This window comes from Mustela erminea, chromosome 9, assembly GCF_009829155.1.
Source record: "Mustela erminea isolate mMusErm1 chromosome 9, mMusErm1.Pri, whole genome shotgun sequence".
Classification (NCBI taxonomy): domain Eukaryota; kingdom Metazoa; phylum Chordata; class Mammalia; order Carnivora; family Mustelidae; genus Mustela; species Mustela erminea.
In genome coordinates this window covers 63,844,165-63,867,844 of record NC_045622.1, presented here as the reverse complement: position 1 = coordinate 63,867,844, position 23,680 = coordinate 63,844,165, and the positions used below count along the sequence as shown (strand labels likewise).

General features: G+C 44.9%; 1 protein-coding gene across 5 annotated transcripts in view; it reads left to right on the top strand.

Annotated features, from left to right (window-relative positions):
• Positions 1-23,680, top strand: part of DENND2B (DENN domain containing 2B) — a 148,818-nt gene that overhangs the window by 26,239 nt on the left and 98,899 nt on the right. For 2 of the 5 annotated variants that reach the window (XM_032359633.1, XM_032359635.1), the window contains one exon: positions 19,792-19,880. The gene's annotated coding sequence lies outside the window, so the exon portion shown is untranslated. Of the gene's footprint in view, positions 1-3,197; positions 3,280-3,495; positions 3,521-19,791; positions 19,881-20,359; positions 20,658-23,680 lie in introns of those variants that run through there. The other 3 variants (XM_032359634.1, XM_032359637.1, XM_032359636.1) reach the window with 3 other exon arrangements.

Sequence of the window (23,680 nt, the reverse complement as noted above, 5' to 3'; positions counted from 1 at the left end):
TGGGACTGTTAGAGCTGGGTGACTTAGAACTCTGGGATAGTTCCTGTTCTTTAGACAGCTAGGTACTCCAAATCATCCAACTCTGAGGGAACAGGCATAAGCATTTCCTGTAAGCTTTGTAGTTCATTGAGAATGTCAACATCATCTTGGCAAAATAATGGTTTGGCTTTGGGCTTGATAAAGGTTGTGAGCCCATGTCTGGCTGTTTGGCACTTCCCCCCATCCCATTTGGTGTTAAACCAAATTGTCCAAGGAAGATGGCCCACCTGCTAGCTGTCAGGTGATGCCTGGTGTGCCCTCTGCCACCCCAGTTCTGGATCCTCATGAGCCCTCTGGCTTCTGTGTTTCTCATCAATCATAGCTCATACTGTCACCCTCAGGTAGGTGTTTTTTAAACCCCACTCATATCCTCTTTAGCCCTCTTCCATCCTCTTTCTCTCCTGTTTTGCTTGGTTATCTTAGGAAGTACCCTCCTGTCCCCTTGCCTCTTTGAGTGTGGAGGAAAAGCTAGCCCTAATCATAGCTGAGAAGCATGACATCAGAACCCTTTGCAAAGGAAAGTCAGACATTTGGCAATGAAATTAGGTGGTGTGAAAAATCAGTGCTACATGTCCTGTCCTTGTTGAATGCCTTTTGAAATCTCTAAAAATACCTATCTTTTTTTTTTTTAAAAGATTTTATTTATTTATTTGACAGAGAGAGATCACAAGTAGGCAGAGAGGCAGGCAGAGAGAGAGAGAGAGAGGAGGAAGCAGGCTCCCTGCTGAGCAGAGAGCCCGATACGGGACTCGATCCTGGGACCCCAAGATCATGACCTGAGCCGAAGGCAGCGGCTTAACCCACTGAGCCACCTGGGTGCCCCTAAAAATACCTATCTTGTAATTAATCTGTCCTCCTTCTAGGACCACAATTTTGGATATGTAAAAATTATTTAGTTTTATTTCTATAATGTTTTATTTTACTTCTAGTATTTACATAGGTTTTTTTTTGTAGGTTTATTATATATCCACAGTATTTTGGCCATATTATTCAGTAATGAGCTTATCTGGGCATCCAGCTACCATGTCTAATATTATTTCTTTGGGAAAGATCTTCAACTCATAAACTGAAAAAGGAGCGATCATAGTCTTCACGCTTTGGCCCCTGCTGGTACTGGTGCCTTGGAAGGGGCCAACTGTATTCCTGTCCTATGGAGAGGGAGAGACATGCTGCCAAGGCATGCCTAGAACTGAAGCAGGAAGGTGTGGTCCTGGTCCTGCCTTTTATCTGAGTTTCTCGGAGGTAGTTAGAGGTGCTGGAATCTGCCGTGCCTGCCTTGGCCTAAGCTCTTTTTCTCCCCACTTTGTGTCACTTCAAGAAGTACTTTAGCTTAAAGACTGAAGAATTACCCCTGCTTTGAAAATCATGGTCTAATTATGACAGGACCACATTCTTTAAACATGTTGTTTGTTGGAGTTAATTGAATTATCCCCTCTTATTTTTGAGTGGGAAATAAAACATTCTTGTTGTGATGCTGTATCAGGTCTTAAATGGAAAGCTCCTAGTTTGAAGCTGTGTACATTTCCAGCGGGAGAAATCTGCAGCCAATTTATGAAAACTGAAGATGTCCCTGTGCTCTGGGTGTAAACTGCCGCATCTCCTCATGGAATGAACAGTTCAGGAAAATGAAACAATTTTTTGAATAAAATTCCAAGCTCCATTAGGTTCCAAGTGACTGAGAATTTCCTGTTGGAGTGGGAAAGCTTATCCCTGTGTTTTTGCCGGGGGACAGTGTGTATCATTTGGTTCCAGAGAAGTTCCTCCAGAGCTGATTTCCTCTTTCTTTGTCCTTCTTTCTCTGGTGCCCAGGGGTGGGTTGAGCTCATTTTGGTCTCATCTCCCTGAAAAAGCAGCATGTATTTTGGTCAAGGTTTGAGAATAAAATCTGTAGCCTCAGGGCAGGGTGAGACTAATGGTTCTTCCAAGTACCAAACCTTTCACCTCTGCTTCATTGGTACCAGGCTGTTGTAAGTAACTGTACTAACCAGCTACAGACACTTATTGTGCAATTCTGAGGTGAGCATGGGCAGAATCCCAGGGGCTGGGAGGCAGACATGTGGCTACCAGAGAGGTGACATCAGCTGGTTTCCTGGTGCTGTGGAGGAAGGGGAGATTCCGGGTGCTCAGCCACCTTCCCGCACGTGGTAGGGGGGCGGTCTCAGGCTACCCCCTGTCCTGTTGGCGGCCAAAGCCTTTGCTTGGGAAAAGCCTTCGTCTCATTCTTAGCCCATCCTGTTCCCGTTGGGACCTGAAATTGGAAGGGGTCTTGCAGTCTTGGCTATGGGCACAAAGCTCTGAGGAGGGAATATGCATGTGTGTTTCTTTGTGTCTGTGCATTCTTTGTTAATGCTAACAGCTGATGAGGGTTTCCAAACTGAGGGTTGGATATGAGATGGGAAAGCATTATATGCCTTCTTTAGTATCTTTATTAGGAATTGCCCTTTTCTTGGAACGGAAAGCCTTTTAAGATTTAACTAGCTTTTTAAATTAAAGTTATCTGATTATTTTCTTTTGATACTCTTAATACGGACACTTATAAAAAGAAGACATTTCTAATTTCCTTTCTGAATTCTGCTCCTTCCTCTAGCTTATCCTGGGACAGACCCTCACAAAGCCATAATAGGTGACAATTGGTTAAAGCACTTCTGCAAGAAAGGTCTTCCTTTTTGCTTAGCCTTGCCTCGCATATGGGCTTCTGGGAACTGCGGTGGGGCTTCTTGGGAAGCCTGCACCTCATAGTAGGAATGGAAAAAGTTTTATGACTTCTGAAGCATGACAGAGAGAGTAGGGAATAGAGCTGGGAGCCATTGGAGCCCGTGAAGCCCATCTGCTTACCAGCTTTACTTTCCAGTCAGATGTTGGGTACCCCGTCTGGTTCCACCCTCCTCCCCTAAGAATGTGGGGAAAAATGAAGCCTCTGGATAGAAAGCAGGTGATAAAGCCATCAGCAAAAGCTTACACTACAAGGTTCAGACATCCCCACCCCAGGCCTGCCTTGAGTTTTTCTGGGGCTGTTGGTACCCTAGGGTTTGTTTCTGAGACTCTTGCTCATATTCAAATGTAGCCACAGCTCACTAGAAGCCATTTGGGGCCAGCCCAGACTTGTTCTACCTGGGTGTCTTCCCACGCTGTACTTTTCTCTTCTTTTGGGCTTTCAGATATGGGGACCTTCAAGGTCTGTGAGCTGCTAGAGCCCTTCTGAGAGCCTGGATCATCCCCTTCTGGGCCCCGGAAGCTGTGGTAACCTTTTGGTTTCCTTCTTAGCTGGCACTTCCCACTGTCTACATTCCTTTCTGGCCAGCCGTCTGCCTGTAGGGCTCCGCGGGGTGCCGTTGCTTCAGGCCTCTGTGATGCTGAGTACTAAGGCAGTTCCACGGAGGCCGGTCACTGGAGATCCCCAGGAGTTGGAAGAAATTGGAAGCTGGAATTGCCGTTTCTTGCTGTCCTGGAGGAAACAGGAGCTCGCTTTTCATGGGCTATGGTATGGTACTGATTCGTCTTAAAAGTTTCCGGCTCGCTTCCCTGTATCCTTGCCACTCTGGGAGGGAGGGTGGAGGGAGATTGGTGCTGTTTCCTTGATCTTGCACTGGAGACGGGTGCAGCAGATGCCTTTTGTGAGGAAGGAGCTCAGAGGCAGGCGAGAGGATCTGTATTCTGGTTGCCATATAGCTGGCTGTCTTCCCAGTCAGGGCATGTTGATGCCCAGTGGTTCATGTTGGCATCTCCTTGTCCTTAAAGGCAGGTGCCACCTTTACCTGTCAAAATATTTTTTTTTTTTTAAGATTTTGTTTATTTATTTGACAGAGAGGTAGTGAGGGCGGGAACATAAGCAGGGGGAGTGGGGGAGGGAGAAGTACTTCCCAGTGAGTAGGGAGCCCGATGTGGGGCTCGATCCCAGGACTCTTGGGATCATGACCTGAGCTGAAGGCAGACGTTTAACAACTGAGCCACCCAGATGCCCCTTCACCTGTCAAAATCTTAACAGAGGGCACCACCGTCTGCTCCTGTAAAGTTGAAAGGACCCAAAAGAGCATTAAAAGGAATGAATATGCTGGGCAGAAGATGAGCCTGAGAGAGAAGCTCCTTGCCTAGGTACTACCCAAGGGGGGGGTGTGTATGTGTGTGTGTGTGTGTGTGTGTTTGTGTGTGTGTATGGCAGCTGGAGGTGGAGGGAGGGAGTAAACACTTCTATGGAAAAGGCAGTAAATCTGGAGAGGGAATGGTTGGCTGTGGCGAACACGGAAGCTGGCAATTTTTGCAGAGATGTGTTCCAGAGTAGCTGGAAGCCAGTCGTCACAGGGAGTGGGTTTGGACATGCTCAGTTGTGCTTGCCTTGCTGAATACCTCAGGTATGATGGCCATGAATGCCTTCCTCTGGGAGTAGAGCTGGTCCCACAACAGCCCTCCCCACTTTGCATCTGTATTATACCTATGTGGTTTTTGTTCACCAGGGGTCCTGGCCTAGAGTGTTCTGAGGCAGAGGCACTGGGTCTGAAAGTGGGCTGGCCAGCCAGAGCCCCACCTCCCAGTTTCCTGGCTCCCTGAGGATGAGAAGTAGCAGGTTTGCAGCTGCCAGTGCTCACTGACACAGCCTGCAGAGGCGTCTGTGCCCTGGCAGGTGTCAGAACGTTTTCATTGATGCCCCTGCCTCTTTGGGGTTTGAGAACAGAGGGGGCTTAATTTGAAGTAGACCAACCTCAAGGGCCAAATCTGAAATGTGTATTATAAAATTATTGCTAATCTTGGCCTTTCTTCCCTCCATGTCTCTCTCTTCCCTTTACCTTCCCATTACTGTCAGGGATTGTGCGCAGCTGCTGCCATCGCATAGACTGATGGGACATGAAGACTCATCCTTAGAGAAGAGGTTGATTTGAACCTGTGATGGTAGAGAGGGCCTTTCCACCCCAGAGCGGGTGAGAGCAGGAAGGAATTGGGAAGAGCATTGATTCCACCCCTCTCCTTTCCCCTCCTGTGCCCCCAACTTTTCCTTTCAATGGTCAAGGGCAGGAGAGAAAACCCAGGTCTTGCTTTTCAGCCTTTAGGCAGTCATCAAGTACTTGTGGAAATTTTCAGCTCAACCAGCATTGTGATGCAAATATTACATCAATCTTGTTTGCTGCCTGAGGGAACCTATAATCTCCAGGAGAGATAAAATCTGTTAATTAGAGGATATCAAAGATCTTAACTGTGTTTGGTTACAAACTGAATATATCTATAGTTCAGGAATGAGAAAGATGTGTATTAAAACTATAGGAAAGCTTTCTTGGAGGTGGCAGACTCTTTTCTGGTCTTTGAAAGTTAGATTAACTTGATGTAAGCAAAGGAGAGGTAGGAAGTGTTCTGGATGTGGAGAAGAGCAAGATCCTAGAAGGAATGTGGCATGGTCAGGGTCACTGTTATAGTCTGCCTTGGGAGTGGTAGGTGTGGCCGCTCAGAGCTGGAAAGTTGAAGCCTGGAACTTCTGCCTTGGTGAATAGGATATGAAAGTGAGGCAGTCAATGGAGGTGGGAATTTGTGGAAATCACTCTTGTAGAAGAAAGTAGGGTAATTTTGGAGAGGACAGAGACTGGAAGTAAGGAAACCTACTGAAGAATATGGCACATCAGCAAGAAGAATAGAGAATATCCTAGAGAATATTTAGAAGTAGAACAAGTAGGATGTAACATGGATGTGAAGGATGAAATTGAGGGAAAGGCAGAAGATGTCAGAATGTCTGCCCTATCAGAATGAACTGTTACTGATAGCTTACATTTATGAGATGCTTTGCACTGTTCAAAGCACTTTTTCATTCAGTAAGTATCTCAGAATTGTATGGGCTCTTAGAGTTCACCTAGTCTGGCTTCATTTTCCATATAGGGATTAGAACCAAAAAAGGGGAAGGTGCTATTTCCACCTCACAGGGCTATTTAGTGGTAGAATTGGGCCTCCAGTCTCAGTCTTCTATCTCGTAGGGGAATTTGAAGAGAAGAGTACATGGAGAAGAAGTGTGGGATCAGGGAAGAGTCGTGTCTAGTTGGGTGACAGGAGATTACTGACTTCTGAGTAAAATGAAGCTAACTCAGAAGCATTCAGACCAGATGAGTGATTTTACTGCTACGATTTTTTTTTTTTTAAGAATCACTAGACAAGGAAGATGGATTCCTTGGATCCTTCTACTTCTGAGAGTCTTTTTTTTTTTTTTTTTTTTTTTTTTTTAAACGGTTTCATTTATTTATTTGACAGAGCAGAGGGAGTGGCACAAGCACACTCCCTGCTGAACAGGGAGCCTGATGAGGGGTTGATCCCAGGACTCTGGGATCATGACCCAAGCAGAAGGCAGCTACTTAATTGACTGAGCCACCGAGGTGCCCTAGTTTTGAGATTCTGATGAGTGCACAAAAAATGTATATGAAAAGTACTGAATTGGGTTTTCTGGGAGATGGGCTGGTTTCCAGATGGTACTTTTCTAAGAGAATTTCGAGAGTAATTTGACTTCCATGTGTTTTTCAAGTTCTGTGCTGACCACAGAACCTAACTACCCAGGAGGACACAACTCTGCTGTTCAGCCTATGGGCAGTGAAATCAGCAGCCAAGAGCTCAATATTTGCAGAGTTACATTTATGGCTCTGTTTGCATTATCCACTTCCTCTCCTCTTCTCCTCCTAAAACGCGCACACGCGCACGCACACACACACACACACACACACATTTACCTCCACTCCCCTCTTTCTCTTTCCTTCCTTTCTTCTTTTATTCTTTCTTCTTCACGACTTTTCTTGTCCATCACCCCATCGTCCATCCCTGTTCTTCCCGCTCTTGTCTGTCTTGTCTGAACAACTTCCTGTGTTGGAGTGACTTCCCTTCTTTGTTGAACTCAGACATGACTATGGCAAAGCCGTGGAATATCCTGAAATATCCTGATGCAGTGCAATCACCGTGGACTATCCTGGTTTGTCTATATCCCTGATGCAGTGACTGGCGCCCAGTGATGAGAGCCAGAATCTGGGCCCCTCCTTATCTTCACAGTCAGTCATCCTTCACATTCTTCTTTCCTGTTCAAATAGCTCCTAATCTGGGGCGGCTGGATGTCTCAGTCCGTTAAGCATCTGTCTTCGGCTTGAGTCATGATCCCATAGGTCACACATCGGGCTCCCTGCTCAGTGGGGAGCCTGCTTCTCCCTCTCTCTCTGCTCTTCCTCCCCTCTTGTTCTCTCTCTCTTTACATAAATAAAGTCTTTTAAAAAAATAATAGCTCCTGCTCCTCCCTCTTGTGTCTGTTGTCATTGCCCATACAGCAGGAGAGATAGCAGGGAGAGGTCATGGTTGAAAAAAGAAGTAGAGGTCACCTTTGGTGTCCTCAGAAGCATTTTGTGAACCTGCAGATCTCAAGTAGAGCCTTCATGTTTGCCTGTCACACTTTTGCAGCTCTTTCTGGGTTTCTGGCCCTCTCTGATGGGCTGCTGACTGTGCTTCAGCTGGCTGTGTCTGGATATACCCTGAGTCTGAAAAGGAACAAGAATTTAATAAGCGGTGGTTATTCTCTTGGGAGGCCTCATCTTCGTGGTGAATTTTCCCCAAGGAGACTTCCTCTCCTCAGCTCCTGGAAGCCTTTTCCTTGGAAGACGTGTGTCCCACGCACCTCAGGGGTTCTCTGCATTCACCTGAGTGGCTGCAGCCGTTCATCACCTTGAGGACTCTTCCTTGGCTTGCTCAGGTTTCAGGAGAGCTAGCGTCTCTGAGATATGGCCTCTGGAGTCCCACAGGTTAGGGGAAAGAAGCCTTCTGCTGGCATCGCTGTGCTGGGGACAGTGGTCCTCAACACTTTGTTTTTTGTACTCTGCCCTGTTTCCTCCCAGTCATTTAGTCGTGTTAGCCAACCAGTTACATGGGCTTTGGGTCATCTTGTTAACTCGGGAAGGAACCCTGACACTGAAGGAATAATAGGCTTTCTGAAATCTTTCTTCTTTCAAAAGGCTAAGTGGTACTCAAATATGTCCCTTGACATCCTTGGGAGTAGTGCTCAGGAATTCCCCCAAATATGCTATTCTCAGACTTCCAAACAAGTGTCCTTCTGTTTCTGTCCTTTCTGGATCTTAAATTGCTCTCTCCTCTCCCTTCACATTCCTCTGTCTTCCTGTCTTCATTTATCTTCCCTTCCTTGCAGCCTGGGGCTTAATTTTTCCCCCTAGTGCATAGGTTCCTCTATATTTTTTTTTTCTTTTTTTTTTTTTTTCATAGGTTCCTCTATATTGATCTCTAAGTGAATGAACGTTTGAAAGCACCTCTTTGTACACAAAAGGCAACTAGCTCTATTTTACATAAAATTGGGATATACCTAGTGCATGTGTTGTTTTTAGATTTATTTATTTATTTTAGGAAGAGAGAGCAGGAGTAGGGGGAGGGCCAGAGGGAGAGGAGGGAGAAGCAGACTCCTCACTGAATGTGGAGCCTGACACGGGGCTCAGTCTCAGGACCCTCACATCATGAGCTAAGCTGAAATCAAGAGTTGGTGGCTTAACTGACTGAGCTACCCAGGCACCCCCTCCTAGTACATGTATTGTTAAGGAGCTAATCATTCTGGAAAATTCTAGGTTCTTGTCCTTGGGAAAAAGAGAGAAAATGGTTTAAAAAAATGGCGTCTTATATTTAGCGTGACAGTCATCTGCAGACCAGGGTCTCCTTCCACGTTCATTGGGTGATAAGTGGGTATTGAGGGGATGCTGCTCTTCTCTCTTAGTGATTCTTCTTAGGTACCTAGAAGAAGCGTCGTAGTTTTCCATTATGGGAGATAAGCTGGTATTTATATAATCCCAGTAATGCCTGATGGAGCTGAAATGCTGCATTCCTGCAGTCTAATGTTTCCGTTAGGATAGTCAGACCTGAGTCCTTGCTCACCGACAGCTATCAGATGACGGCTTAGTAGAGAGGGCTAAAGATCCACAAGAATTTGCTTTGATAGTTTAAAATATCACCTTGTAATTCTGATTATGATCAACCATAGTTCAGGGAGATGATGGGTAAGAATTGTTGAGATTCCTGAGCTTCCCTGTGTCCTTACTAAAGCTTGGGTGCTCAGAACCCCAAATAGGAGGTTCCAGTGTGAGGACAGAGGGCTGATCAGGCAGAGCTCAGCTGGCCCTTCTTCCCATGAGCTTTCTTTACCTCGTTTAGCCATGAGTCCCCAGAGATGACTCCGTAGGGCTAAAAATGGTATCTTTGTGTTCTGTAGGAAGACTTAAGAGCCTCATGAACCAGACATGTGAGCTTATTTCTCAGCTTAAGGGGCTCCATAGAAACTTGATTTTCTTTTTTTCCTTTAGTATACTTGCCTGAGATGTTATTAAGACTCCATTTTTCCCTGGGTCTTCAAATATAGTGTGTGTCCCCCCAGATACACTATTGTTCTAATAGGTATGGACCAGGGTAAAGACATGGCTCTGTATTTTAGTCAGTGAACCTAAAAATCACATTAACTCATCATTTGACTCATATTGAACCATTTCTCAAGTCTCCTTGACTTCTACTGTCTTCATCCTATTAGTCCAGTTTTTTTTTTCTAAACTTAAGAGTAAAATAATATCTTTTTTTTAAAATGCCATATTGCTATATTTAACCAATGGTTCCTGTTTGTGGGGGCCTTTCTTCCTGATTCTGATATATTAACAATCCTTCCATTTAGTTTGCCGTAAGCATTTCAGTTAAGCATGTCTTCCCCAAGTCATTGATAAAAAGGGTGACCGTGATAGGATCTAAAACAGATGGCCAAACTTCTAGGAATTCCAGAGCGCTTCTTCCTAGTTGATGATCCATTTTGCAGCACCATTTGGGCCCAGCTGTCCTGAATTACCAGACCATCCAGCTGCCAGTGTATTTCTGTTTTATCCTTAAGATCAAGAGAAGTTTTTCTGAAATCCAGAAAAATTGTGTCCCTGTCATTCTTTGATAAATGTGTGTGTATATGTATGTGTTTATTTATATGATATTCAAATATATATCATGGAAATAGGTATGCATATTATATATTAAACCCCAAACTGTTGTTTATAGACCACTTGCTATCTATCACTGTTACACATATATTGTCTCCTTTATGCTCTGTAATAATTTTATATTAACTTTATTTTTTATTTATTTATTTTGAAGATTTTATTTATTTATTTGATAGACAGAGATTATAAGTAGGCAGAGAGGCAAGCAGAGAGAGAGAGGAGGAAGCAGGCTCCCTGCTGAGCAGAGAGCCGATGCGGGGCTTGATCCCAGGACCCTGGGATCATGACCTGAGCTGAAGGCAGAGGCTTTAACCCACTGAGCCACCCAGGTGGCCCCTTATATTAACTTTATTAAATGAAAGTTTAGTTTTATGTTTTAGTATGACTTGTACTTAATCTCTAGTGGCTGGTGCTTCCTTCTTTCTCCATGTCCTTGCCACTTTTCATATTTCTTTGTTCTGGAGTTTTGCCCATGATATTGCCTATTCAATAAATACTGACCACTTATTATGTGTAAAGAAAGCACAGTATTATAGCCAGTTGGAAATTCAAAGACTAATAAGAAGTGATCACATTTCTCAGAAGAGCTTATATGTAGTTAAAAATATGAATGGATGACTTGGTGGGGGGAGGAGAGAAAGCAAAAGAACTCAGAAAAGAGAGTCCTGAGTGGTAATGGAGTGCCAAAGCTAGCCCGCTTACCAAGTTCTGAATGGAAGGTTCTAGAAGCCATAGTGGCGGTATGTTCTATGTCAGAACCTTTTCAGAAAGATGGAGGGTATCTGGTTGACTGACTGTTCTAAATCCTATCCCAGCACTTTGTTGGAGTGTCTTCCTTTTTCACTTATATGTGTTTGTGTTGTATAGTGTAATTATAGCTTTGTGAGGTGCAATTAGCATTGCCTGATGCTGTGTAAGTCTTCACAGTCATTACTTAAGGTTAATTTTCAAATAAGTATCACATGTATGTGTTGTAAATTCAAAAGGTGCACAAAGGTGGCCCATGAAAGCAAGTCTTTTTCCCACCTTCTCTCCTCTTTCCCTAGAGACTCGTGGTCACCAGCTCGGGTACTGTAGTCATCTCCATAATGGCTGTGCATTAGTCCAGTGCAGTGTTTCTCTAACTGCAGGTCAACATTAGTGGGCTGGAAAATCAAGTTAGTGAGGGCTGTACAAACTGAAAATAACAGAGAGCATCACACATGCCGTCTCATACATGCACATTCTACATTACTATATTACATATGTACTTGTTACTCTGGGTCTTGCTCAAAACATAGTTGAAATTTACCATTCTAGTAATGACTGATATGGAGATTGTTACTAATTTTTCATTATCTTAAATAATGCCGGAGTAGGCATTCTCCCCCTCACACTTCGGATGTTTTTTCTTAGAATGATCTTCTAGAAGTGAGGATACTGGGTCAAAAGATATGAGCATTTTAACTGATCTAGCCAAGTTACTTTCTGAAAACTAGGTCCCCTTTACTATTTAATAAATGCCATCTGTATTTTATTTAGTATAGGTTATTTTTATTTTAACACATTTTTCTATGCACTATATATGTGATATATATTTTAACAAAATGGGGTGATTTATTAGTTTTCTCAGTATAAACTTTCCTGTTTTACTAAATATTCTTCTCTAAGCCACAATTCTCATTCTGGCATCAGCTTTTCTTGGATGTAATGTGTGAAGAGTGACTGCTGTAGTTCTTCTCAACCTTGAGCCATTCTTACCCATTCTTATGATTTGTATTATATATATATATTTTAAAAAGATTTTATTTATTTATTTTTAGAGAAAGAGAGAGAAGGCATGTGTGCTTGAGTAGGGGGGAGGAGCAAAGGATCACAACCTGAGCCAAAAGCAAGTTGAATGCCCAACTGACTGGGCCTCCCAGGCGCCCCTGTATATACTTTTATTTAATGGTCTTTAAATTGACTTTTAAAGAGCTTTTTATTTTTAAATAATTTTAAACTTAAAGAAAAGCTGCAGAAACAGCTTTATAGAGCTAGGGTTCAGTTATCAACAAGAAGTTAATAGTAGTGTAATGTCACCTATAGACTTAATTTGGATTTCATTAGTTTTTTCTCTTCCAGGATCTAATCCAGACTCCCACATTACATTTATGTGTTGTGTCTTCTTAATCTCCTCCAATCTGTGGCAGTTCCACAGTCTGTCCTTGTCTTTTGTGACCCTGAGACTTTTGAGGGAGTACTAGTCAGGTATTTTATAGAATATCCCTCAAGTCAGGTTTGTTTGATGTTTTCTTATAATTAGATTGAGGTTATGGATTTTGGGAAGAATGCCACAGAAATGAAATGCTCTTTTCACTACATCATGTCAGGGCTACATGGTGTCAGTATGTCTTATTTAACCCACTGAGCCACCCAGGCGCCCCTCAGTATGTCTTATTATCTTATTAATAATAACATTACCTTTGATCACTTGGAAAAGATAATGTCTGCTAGGTTTCCTCATCATCAAGTTTTTGTTTGTCTGCCTTTGTAAGTAAACATTTTGAGAGTGATACTTTGAGACTGTGCAGGTCTCCTATTTCTCTTTAAACTTCTGCCCACTAATTTTAGCAAACAAAAAACATACATAGGTGACCTTTGAACAACATGGATTTTAACTACGCGGGTGCATTTATACATGGATTTTTTTTGGATAAATCCTTTTTTTTTTTTTTTAGATTTTATTTGTTTGATAGAGAGAGAGAGGGAGAGCAGGAACACAAGTAGGGGGAGTGGGAGAGAGAAAGCAGGCTTCCTGCTGAGCAGGGAGCCTGACGTGGGGCGTAGTGTGGGGCTCGATCTCATGACCCGGGGATCATGACCTGAGCCTAAGGCAGACGCTTAAACTGAGCCACCCAGGTGCCGCTGGATAAATATATTATTATACTGTGGATGTATTCTCTTTTCATATGATTTTCTTGTTAGCATTTTCTTTTCTCTAGTTTACTTTATTGTAAGAATGTGGTATATAATACACATAACATACAAAATATGTGTTAATGACTTTATGATATGGGGAAGGCTTCTAGTCTGCAGTAGGTTCTTAGTAGTTAAGTTTTTGGGAAGTCAAAAGTTATTTGAAGATTTTCAACTGCACAAGGGGCCAGTACCCCTAACTCCAGCATTGTTTGTGGGTCAACTGTACCTTCTTTCACGCTGGTCTAATCAATGAGATCAGTGAAAATGGGGTTAATAGCTGGTTATGTTTTTGTCTTATGCACATTAAGATAAATATAAAAGTATTTGACATTTTAAAAATGTTTGTCCATGTATCACTTAAAATCAATCATCTTCTATACATGCCATACGTTGGGAACCCTTGACCCTTCTCAGGTGCTAAGCACCAGATGTTTTGGGTTTTATGGTGACATTATTGATTCCTTATTAATTGGATCGATTTGTTGGTTGGTTTCATTAGTTCATATATTAAAAATGTATTAATTGTGCTTGGTACAGAGTTCTAAGCTAGAATTCAGAGTTAAGACATAGTTCTTGTCCTAGAGAATATTGTAGGCTTATAGGCTAGTAGGAGAATTAAGTTGAATAAGCCTCGTGCACTAAAATACAAGGCAGTGAGCATGGCTAACAATGGAGTAGTAGATTGTTTTAAGTATGGGGCAATGGATTCTCTTATCCATTCCAGGCAGGGAAAATCAGGGGAAATAGCATGGAGGAGGTGACATGGTCTGGGCCCATATCTCCCACAGCCTTGCCCAGATCTTATTCTGAGGGGTGCTTTTCCTTTCAGGCTTAAGGTTTTGTTTTGTTTTGTTTGTTTGTTTGTTTGTTATATCATGGAAGAGCTATTTGAGTCCACATTCTTCTTATCCCCCCAGTCCCTTTACTCCCACTTTGTGCTCTACCTCCCCTGTCCTCAAGCTTTGGTCATGACAGGTTAAGATCTTGGTTGAGCTCAGAGTTCCTAGGCAAGTAATTGTGAGAAGCCTGTTCTGGCAAGGTAAAATGGTGCTTTTAAAAGGGGCCTGGAATATTGCCTCCTCAGTCTAGTCTTTCTCGGCCCCAGACTGCATTTATGTGGCCCAGAGTTAAAATGCTCAGACTTAACAAGGGACAGTATTCAGTGGTCTGTGGATTTGAGAGATTCTAGGAAATGAGTGCATACATGAGCATTGAGACAGGTACTCCAAGAGACTGGATCAAGCCACTGAGTATTTTGTGCCCTGGGGAATCTGAATTTTGAGTTTCATGTTGAGGGTTGTAAGCTGAGGAGAGGTGAACTAGCGCTGGGAGGCTGACAGACCAAAACGGAGTATGCTCAACCCAGTGCGAAGATGTCCAGTAGCTGCTTCGTCACAGGGCAGGATAGTTACAGCTAAATCCCACACTCTTTCAGTTCAGAGCCTTAATGTTGGGTGGGAGGGTGGCAGATGGGTGGGAGGTGGGTGGGATTTGGGCAGGAGTAAGGACCCCAGAGAATTTCCTGCCATAAAATGCCAGGACTTGAGCATAGGATAGCTATTTCATCTGTGCAGGCAGAAGCAGAGTATGTGCAGCAGTGGACAGAGACCATTGGTTTGTTGATTCACAGGTACCGTTGAGGCCATGAGGAGACTGCGTGATTGGCAGTAGGCATACTATCTTTCAAAAGAACTTAGATATTGCCAATTCTTCTGCTCTGTAAAAGCAGCTTTGTCTCAGACCAATGGCTAAGGAACGAGTGAGTCCCAGGCAAAGGCTCAGTCTCCTGCGGCCTTTCTCAGGTCATTTCCAAATTTTCCCATCCTGTGTTTGGTATCTTTCTTCTCTTTTCAGTCTTCTTTAGGTGAGAAGCCTAAATCTCCCATCTTCTCTAGGAGAGGCTGCCTTTTGTGGGGCTGATCTTCGTCTCATCCCAGGCAGATGACTCCAAAGTTCCAGGCTAGGGGCTCTGCTGAAAGGCTTGGAGGAGACTCTGGAGCCCCTGAAACAAGAAGTCTTTCTGGAAGCAGTGGCAGTAGCTGCTTGCGACAGAACAGTTGGACTGAGCAACTGTAACAGAACATCCAAGTTGTAAGGACCCTTAGAGAACACCTAGTTCCAACAGCCCAACAGCCCAGCAGCCTTCTCATTATGTGCAGGGAAAAGCAGAGGCCCTGAGAGGGGCGGGGACTTAGCTCAAGGTCTCACCACCCTGGCAACCAGGACCTGGGCTTGAGTCAGCTGACTCTTTCTCTATTCCTGCATTTTTAATTTTTCCCTTTTTAACCACATTGCTGCTCAGTGGTAGCAGAAGAAAGCTGTAAAGCCCTAAAGGGATGTTGTGTAAACCTGCCTGTTCACACGGCCACCAGAGCCCAGTGGAGAACCGGGCAGGACACATACAGATTCCCCTGCTACTTGGGCAGAACTAGATGTCCTCGGTGGAGAGGCGGCTGGACTCCACAGTCTGGCGGGCACTGGAGCTTGGCTCCCAACAGCTGAAGTTCCACTGCATCTCTTAGGCACTCTGGGATCCAACAAGTAATATCAATATAAAAAGTAAGCAACAGCTTACTTTTCTTGAACTCCTTTGATTCTAAAATAAGAAGTGACTTGAACAGATTTACTCCGCTCTTGTGTTTTTAGGTTTAGAATTTCAGTTGCTGTTAAAGAGACAAGAAGATACTATAAACTCTTCTAGTGACCAAATGTAGACTCTAATTATCATACATACATATAAACACACACACACACACACACACATAGATATTCTCTTGGTACAGTATAAGTCTGTGCACTCAGATTCCCTCATCTTATGGAGGGGACAGCTTCTGTTTTTGCTTTTAAAAAGTCTTTTTCAAAGATTGATTTATCCCACACACATTAAAAGATTGCCCACTGTGAATGAAATAGAAAAGTTGGTAGACCTCATGGGGCTCATGACCGTGGGGGGACAGGGGTATGAGTGACGGTGATAAAGTGCTGTAAATACCATGAAAAAGGCATCTTCAGACTGCTGTGCGATTGCAGAGCAGACAGACAGGCAGAGTCTTCTAAGAGATAAAGAAATATTTCACAGGGGAGGTGATCACTGCGTTGGGCCTTATAAGCAATAAGATTTTGCTTGTTCGTTGGGGGGAGGTCCTCCAATAAAGGTAACAGCATGAGCAGCAAGGAAGGAGCAGTGGGAGAGGAAGAATGCAGTTAAATTATAAAACATAAGATGACTTTTTCAAAGGAAAAATGTATTTTTCGTGAGCACAGTGACCTGCAACGTAGAGGTAAGAGGAAGTGTTTTTGTCCCTGCACGGAGCTGACCCGAGAGAAGTTTCTCCTCTATGGGAACCTGGCCCTTCCTGCACCCTGCTCAGTTTGGCAGTGACACTGGAGGAGGAGTGCCTGCAGTGGGTAATGGGAGAGGCTATAAAACCCTGGAGCTTGTCCCTCGAAGAGTGACCTTACGAAGAAATTTCTGGGAAACAAACCACAGGGAGACTTTACAGGAATTTTTGGTCGAGCCCACAGGCAAGGCACATGAGGAGAGGAGATGTAATTACAGTTTGTAAGTCTATGAAAAGAAACAGTGAGTAGCATGGAATAGCTGTTCTAAGTTTCTTCTTCCTGTAGGACAAGAGGAAATGGGTTCTTTGCATTCAGCAGATCTTTATCGAGTGCCAGCTGGGAGCTGGGCCCTATCCTGGATGCACGGAATATGGTGGCAAAACAGTCAGGGTTTCTGCTCCCAAGGAACTCATCAGGGAAAGCTGGCCTTAATAAAAGGGAAATGTATTTTTGTTGGATATTGTGATGAGTGCTATGAAGGATAAATCCTCATTTTGATTGGGGGATCGGGGAAGACCTCTCTGAGGAGGTGAGAGACTCGTAAGGACAAGGTAAGAGCCAGTTAGGCAGACTGGGGGCAGGGGGAGTGTCCCAGGCCAAGGAGAACAGCTTGGGAAGAATCTGGCCCTTTAGGGGATCTAAAAGAAGGCCTGTGTAGCTAGCACATATAGGTGGAGGGAAGGAAGTATGCTGAGAGGAGACTGGAGAAGGATGAAGCAGGGCCTTCTGGGTCCTGATAAGAATTTAGATTTTATCTCAAGTGCAGTGGGAATCCATTGAAGTGCGTCAAGCAGGAAATGACAGGATCGGATGTAGATGGGTGATTCAGACAGCGGCATGGAGAAGGGAGCTAGGAGGATGAGAGTGGAAGCTGGGGCAATCCGGGAGGGTTTTTAGTAATCAAGGAAAGGGACTGAGATGGCAGTGGAAGGCAGAAAAATGGACAGACACATTTTGGAAATAGAATTATTTGGAATCAGCAAATGGATTGGATATGGGGAGAGAGATACACACAAAGATGGAAGGGTGTCTCCCAGATTTCTGGCACAAGTATGCATGTGTGCCTTTCAATAGATCCTAGACCCCACAAGGCTGTAAAAGCCCTATCATTTGGGAAAGGTCACGTAGGGTTGATCTAAGTCCAGCCTTGCAGAGGCAGTGGAGGGATGCAGCTCTCCACTTGCCCTTCCTAGTTCAAAGAGCTTATACCTGCAGCAGCCCAAGCAGGGGTTACAGTTCTTCCATGATGGGCCCTTACGGTCTCCCTCCCCGCTGAGGACAAGGTTCTAAAGAACCTCTGTGAACTGCAGTGTGCCACTAGAGGGAGCATGGCCTGCATTCAGCGCCTGGCCTGGAGGGCTTTTTCGAAGTTGGATTACTTTAGAGACTGATTTGTATCCGCTTCAGTACTCAGCCCAGGCCCCTGGCCCCTCATGGTGCTTAGAAGAATGCCTGACGTATGGTAGGTGCTCAGTAAATGTTAGCTGGTGCTAATATTGTAACTCTGAGTATTATCTTGTTGTGGAAGTGGATGGGCAGCATCTCTTCCTTCTCAGCATGGCTACTCTGAAGTGCAGTGTGCCTTTTCAGGATCAGGAGAACAGAGGGGTGCCCGTGGGGGATGGGAAGAGGGGGAAGTTTAGGGACCTGATGGTGTTGCACTTGCCATTTCATCCTGTCTTCCATCGCAGACATGGGACACTAGGGCCTGTGAGGGGTTCCTGAGGTGGTGTTTGGCTCAGGTCTGGGCATTTATAGTGGGAGATGGGTCCTTGCTGCCTTTGAAGCTCCGGTGTCTTCACTCCAGCAGTAGTGCCCACCACTTAGGGTTTATACCATCCCATTATTTCCTGTTGCATTTTCTTGACACTTTTCCTCCTTTAGCTCCTGGCATATAGTTAGCTTTATATACACACACACACACACACACACACACACACACACGTTCACCTTTTAAACTCAAGTCAATTAAAATCTCATTTTGAGAATTTTGTGATACATCAGAAGCTAATAAAAACGCAAGGATTCTGCAAGAGATCACTGCATTAAAGATCCCATCAGGACCTCTCTGGCACTGTTTTAGGAAGCAGCATTGAAAAATGTCTTTCTTGAGCCTCAGTGTCCTCCTCTTGGAGAGATACCAAATGCCGTGGGTTTTTGTTTGTGTACATGGTAAAAAATGGCTAAGATGAATGAAGGTCTTAGCTCAGAGCCCAGTTTAAGGAGAATGCTTTCCCACCCATCATCTCTTTTTATGCCCATCCCAGCCCTATCAGTTGCCCGTGGGGTAGGTTTCATAGGAGAAACTGGGAGAGCCAGACACTTCCCAGGGTCTTCTGACCCCTGCTCTACCGGTCCTCCTGCATCTACTCTGCCTAATACACACATGAGGGTTGGTACTATTTCTAGGTCTGTTCTTTCCTGCTTCTATGACCTGGGGCAAGTCATTTGACCCCTCTTTGAGATTTTCTTTAATCTGTTAAGTTAGTATGATAAGGGGCACCTGGGTGGCTCAGTCATTGGGCGTCTGCCTTTGGCTTGGGTTGTGGTCCCGGGGTCGTGCGATCGGACCCCACATCAGGCTTCCTGCTCTGCAGAAGGCCTGTTTCTCCCTCTCCCACTCCCCCTGTTTGGGCTCCCTTTCTCACCGTGTCTCTCTCTGTCAAATAAATAAATGAAAAATCTGAAAAAAAAATGAAATAAAATAAAGTAAAATAAATTAGTATGGTAATACCAGTGCTAACTTTTAGGTCGGTTGTGTTGAACAGATGAGCCATGATTTATGAGAGTACTTGGGAAAAGTGTAAGGTAATTTATAGCTATGGGGCAGGACTTTCCTCTCTAATCTGTGCACCATTACCTTCCACATCTCATAGATGCTATCGTAGAATCTTCAGACCAACACGATGGTAGTCAGGTCTAATGCATGATGACTCTGAAAGATTCTCCACCTTCCCCTGGGAATTCAGCTTTGTATCTCCATAGCAGTTACCAGAAAAAAATTTAGTTCTTAAGATCAGATGGTAGTGTACTTTAGGGGAAAGGGCCCTGGACTGGAGGCCAGTGGGGCTGGTCTCTTAGTTCTTTGACTGCCTAACTATCTAGCTAGGTAACTGTGCACTAAACATTTGCTCTCTCTGAGCCTCGGTTTTCCCATCTATAAAATGGTAATAATATTGTCCAGTGTATTTTAAATGGTTTGAGGATCAGACAAAGCAGTGCATATAAAAGAAGGTCACAAAGCAGAAATGTACATGGCAGGGCGGAGGCCTGAATTGAGGGCCTACTGTGTCCCAGACTCAGTGCTAGCTCTTGGACAGGAATGACGGTATTCCTGGCTGTGACAGCAGCTCCCAGACAGCTGGGGCTTTGGCTGCAGGCCCTCTGCAGGGCAGAGAGATAAGGCTGTGTTTGTATCACGTTTGTTGCTTGGGCTGTGATTCTGGACTTGCCCAGGACTCTTACTGGTCCTGACCTAGTGTCTTTTTCCTCTCCATTGCAGGAAAATGAGAGACTGCTTGGGCACCAACAATAGTACCACGAGTCCCTGCACCGGTTAAAGCGATCACCACAACCTGGGCAGGCAGCAAGGTAAGCAGAGAGGCCAGTTCAGGCGAGCTCCTGGGATGTGAATGCATTTCCGCCTCAAGTGCTGCCCGGAAAATCCCAAGTGCACAAACAAGTCAAGGCAATGCATCTGGGTCCTCCTACCCCCCACTCCAGGACCCAGAGGAAGGGCTTGCTTCCCCTCCCATGTGCTCCAGTGAGCTCCCTCTCTTCTGGCCAGGATTCCTCTCAAGTTAAAAAAATGAGACACTGGAGGGGAGGAAAACAAGTCCACTCACTGTCTTTCCCATCTCCCATCTGAGCTGTTGAAGCAAGTTCCCAGGAGCTGCCCAGAGCCCTTGTTTGACTGGAAGGGAGGTAGGAGGAGTGGAATGTGTGCAGAACCCGGGCTGATCAAAAGACAGTGCTGTTTCATGGAAGCCTCCCAGAACTGAGAGCGGGGTCGGGGGGGTGGAGGGGGAGAGAGGAGAGGAGACAGAGAGAGAGAGAGAGAGAGAGAGAGAGGGCGCGCGAGTGAGCGAGTGAGAGAGAGCGAGCTAGCCGAGCAAGCGCGAGCGCAGGAGCATGCTGGCTGGCGAGAACAGGGTCTCCATGACAACTGGCCTGGCCAGCTAGAAGTGCTCTGCTCACTTGGCTGGAAGGAGCGCCACGAAAGGTCAGAGGAAGGAGCTGTGGGAAGCTCGCAGCAGGTATCGGAGCTTAAGCGAGTGGATTTTGGGGCCCTTGGGCTCCTTTACAGACTGTGGTGTGAGCCAAACTCTGCCAAGCATGGAGTGGGCAGGAAAGCACCGGGACTTTCAGGTAAGGTCAGCTCCGGCTTGGATTGTTTTTTTCTCCTTTCCTGGCCGTAGTCTTGGGCTGTTTTCTGGGAGTCAGGCAAATGTCTGTACTCTCTGCTCGGGGTTTGGGGCTCAGGAATGATGTCATGCTTCAACAGTTGGATTCTATTAGCTTAAGGAGGAGGGAAACAGCCAATTTTCTTGACTTTGCAGATCTAGCTGATCTCACTCTTGCTGAACCTGAGGTGTTTAGACTTTTCTGTAGAAATCACCATCTTTTATTTAGCACAAAGGCTTAGGATATTTTACAGAAAGTAAATTTTTATATAGAAAAGGCGAGTTATCATCACTTCAGTATTATGTTTGAAGTTACTACACGGAAACTCCAGTGTCTTTTGAGTGGCTCGGTTTCTTCTAGTGAACACTGTCTGTTTTGTCTCTTGGTGCTGCTCTGTCTGACCTGTAATGAAAAAAAAAAAAAAAAAGCCAGTTAACTCAGCTAGGAGCCTGTGGTGAGTTCCCAGTCTCTGGAGCAGTTCTTAGGACAGAGGGACCTTCTTAGGGATATCTAAGCTGAGATCACATGCTTAGTCTCTCTCCCAGGTAATCTGGAAAGAAGCATACTATTCTCCTGCATTAAGGCCCATAGCAGGCTTTCCTAAAAAAAAATGTGTATGGGGTGGAGGCTGGCAGGTGTGTGTATATTTTGGGGTTGGGGGGCCTGTGGAGAGGTTTCCTATACGGGTACCTCTGAGTGAACTCTCAGTAGTGGCTGCTAAGACCCAGCTTCCTGGTGGAGACATGAGGTATTGTGGTTGTGCCAGATGGATACTTTGGGTTAATGTTTTAACTCAAATATCAGGGCATTCACTGTCCATGCTGTGCACTCCTCTTCTGTTTTTCCTATGTTTTGGTAAAGCTGGTTCTGACTTAGAGGAGTGGTGTGTGGTAAGCTCGGTGTGGCCTAGGAGAGGAGACCCTTCCAGAAAGGTGATGGAGTAGCTAGGTTGTTAGTAATCTTATTTGAAGGATTCATGCAGCAGACACTCCCTGCGGTGGGGACCCATCAGGAGATGTGCTTCCGCTTCAGCCATGTTATATCTCAAACTTACTCCTGGGCCTCAGGGAACATTGTGGATGCCTTTGGTTTCTCTGTGGGATGAGGGAACAGCTGCTGTCCTGGTGCTTCGGTTTTTCTTCTTGAACTTTCTGAACAGAATATCTTTTGTATTCTGGCAGACAATGAGGGGGCCTTCTGATTAACTTCGGGTCAGCTTGCCAATAAAGGCACTGACCATGTCCCCAGTTTGGGCTCCCTGAATGTGTATATGTCTGCATCAGTATTGTGGCCTGAGGGTCCACAGGGGTGAACTCCATGGCCCTGGACCTCAGAGGGGCCACTGCTAAAGTGATGCCTCCTTTTAGTATATCCCCAACAATTCTCTGCTTGGTTGAAACCTCTGTTTTGTTGGGGGGTGGCTATGGCATAGCACTGTTGGTTGGGATTAAATTTGGGGGTTGTGAGGAAGGGGCAGTGCAAATTCAGAATCTGAGTTCTCTGCTTAAGAGGCTGTGGTTGGGCCTCACCTCTTCCCCCTCCCCTGCCCCAACAATGTGAAGATGGCTAGCAGTTGATCATTCTTTTGATATAGCAGAATGGACACTGAATTTGGGGTTAGTAGACTTGAGTCCATGGTCAGATTCTGCTACTTGCCATCAAGGTGGCTGCCAGCAAGTTCGTTAACCTCTGTGACCTTCAGATTTACTAGCTGTGAGTTGAGAGATAATGGTATAACTACTTCAACAGGTCTGTTGGGAGGAACAAAAATGAGATAATTTCCATGAAAGTAATTGTAAGCAAGTCAAGTCCTACATAATGTAAGATGCTGCAAATTAGAGCTTGAAGGATGACTCCACTCTCTTCTGAAAAGTCATTTTGTCCCTCTGTTCTGGTTTCCCAATTTATTTTTATTTATTTATTTTTTTAAAAGTTTTTTTTAAATTTATTTCACACACAGAGAGAGATCACAAGTAGGCAGAGAGGCAGGCAGAGAGAGAGGGGGAAGCAGGCTCCCCGCTGAGCAGAGAGCCTGATGTGGGGCTTGATCCCAGGACCCTGGGATCATGATCAGAGCGGAAGGCAGAGGCTTTAACCCACTGAGCCACCCAGGCACTCCTGGTTTCCCAATTTATAAAGTTGCCTTTTCTTTTGTGCATTTGTAAGTAAAAATGAGGAAAAAAAAAAACCTTTAAAAAGTTCTTTAAGATATTAAAGGAAATAAATAGTGCTCTCTTTGGGTTGGGAAATAGGGTGATATTCACTGTAGGCTTTGAGCCTTATAAATGATCCTTCAGAGACGAAGCTTTCTTTCCCTTAGGTTACCTGACTCATGTGTTTAGTATAGAAGAGAGGAATTCCAACAGACCCTTTGCTTTTCCAGTGTCCTATAGCTAGCTACCTGCCGGTTATGGTATCATAAATTTCAGTAGCTGGAAGAGAGGCTTCTGATTGTCAGGTTTGTCTCCCTCTTTCTGCTGAGGAAACTGTACTGAGTGGGCAGAGAGGCCTTTTCTCCTGTTCTGGGTTTGAAAGGCAGTGTCTAACTGGCAGGAACAGTTATCGCTCTGAAGGGCTTCTTGGGGGCTGGGCAGCTTTCAGGAACCTGTGTGGCTATAGCTTAGAGGGAAACGAGAAAGAAAGAAAGAAATGAGGAAGTGGGAATTTCAAGGGCAGAGATTCTTGATTTGCAGTGGAACTGTGCCAAGGAACAGAATAGCAGGGGTGGGGAGACTCCAGGCAAGGACACCCGGATCTGATCTCAGGGAGTGTATACGGCTCATGGCATGCTTGGTGGGAACATGGGGAGGGACCCAGCACCCCACCTGCAGCCCCAGCTTTTGTCATAGGACAGGGAAGCTGCCTACCATGCCCTGGAGTGGGCTCTGGGAGGAAGCCCCTGGGAAGACCCTAAGGAGACAGATTTGTTGTTGTTGTTCAGCAGCAGAGCCTTTCTTCTAGGCAAATCACAGCCCAGCAGCCTCTGA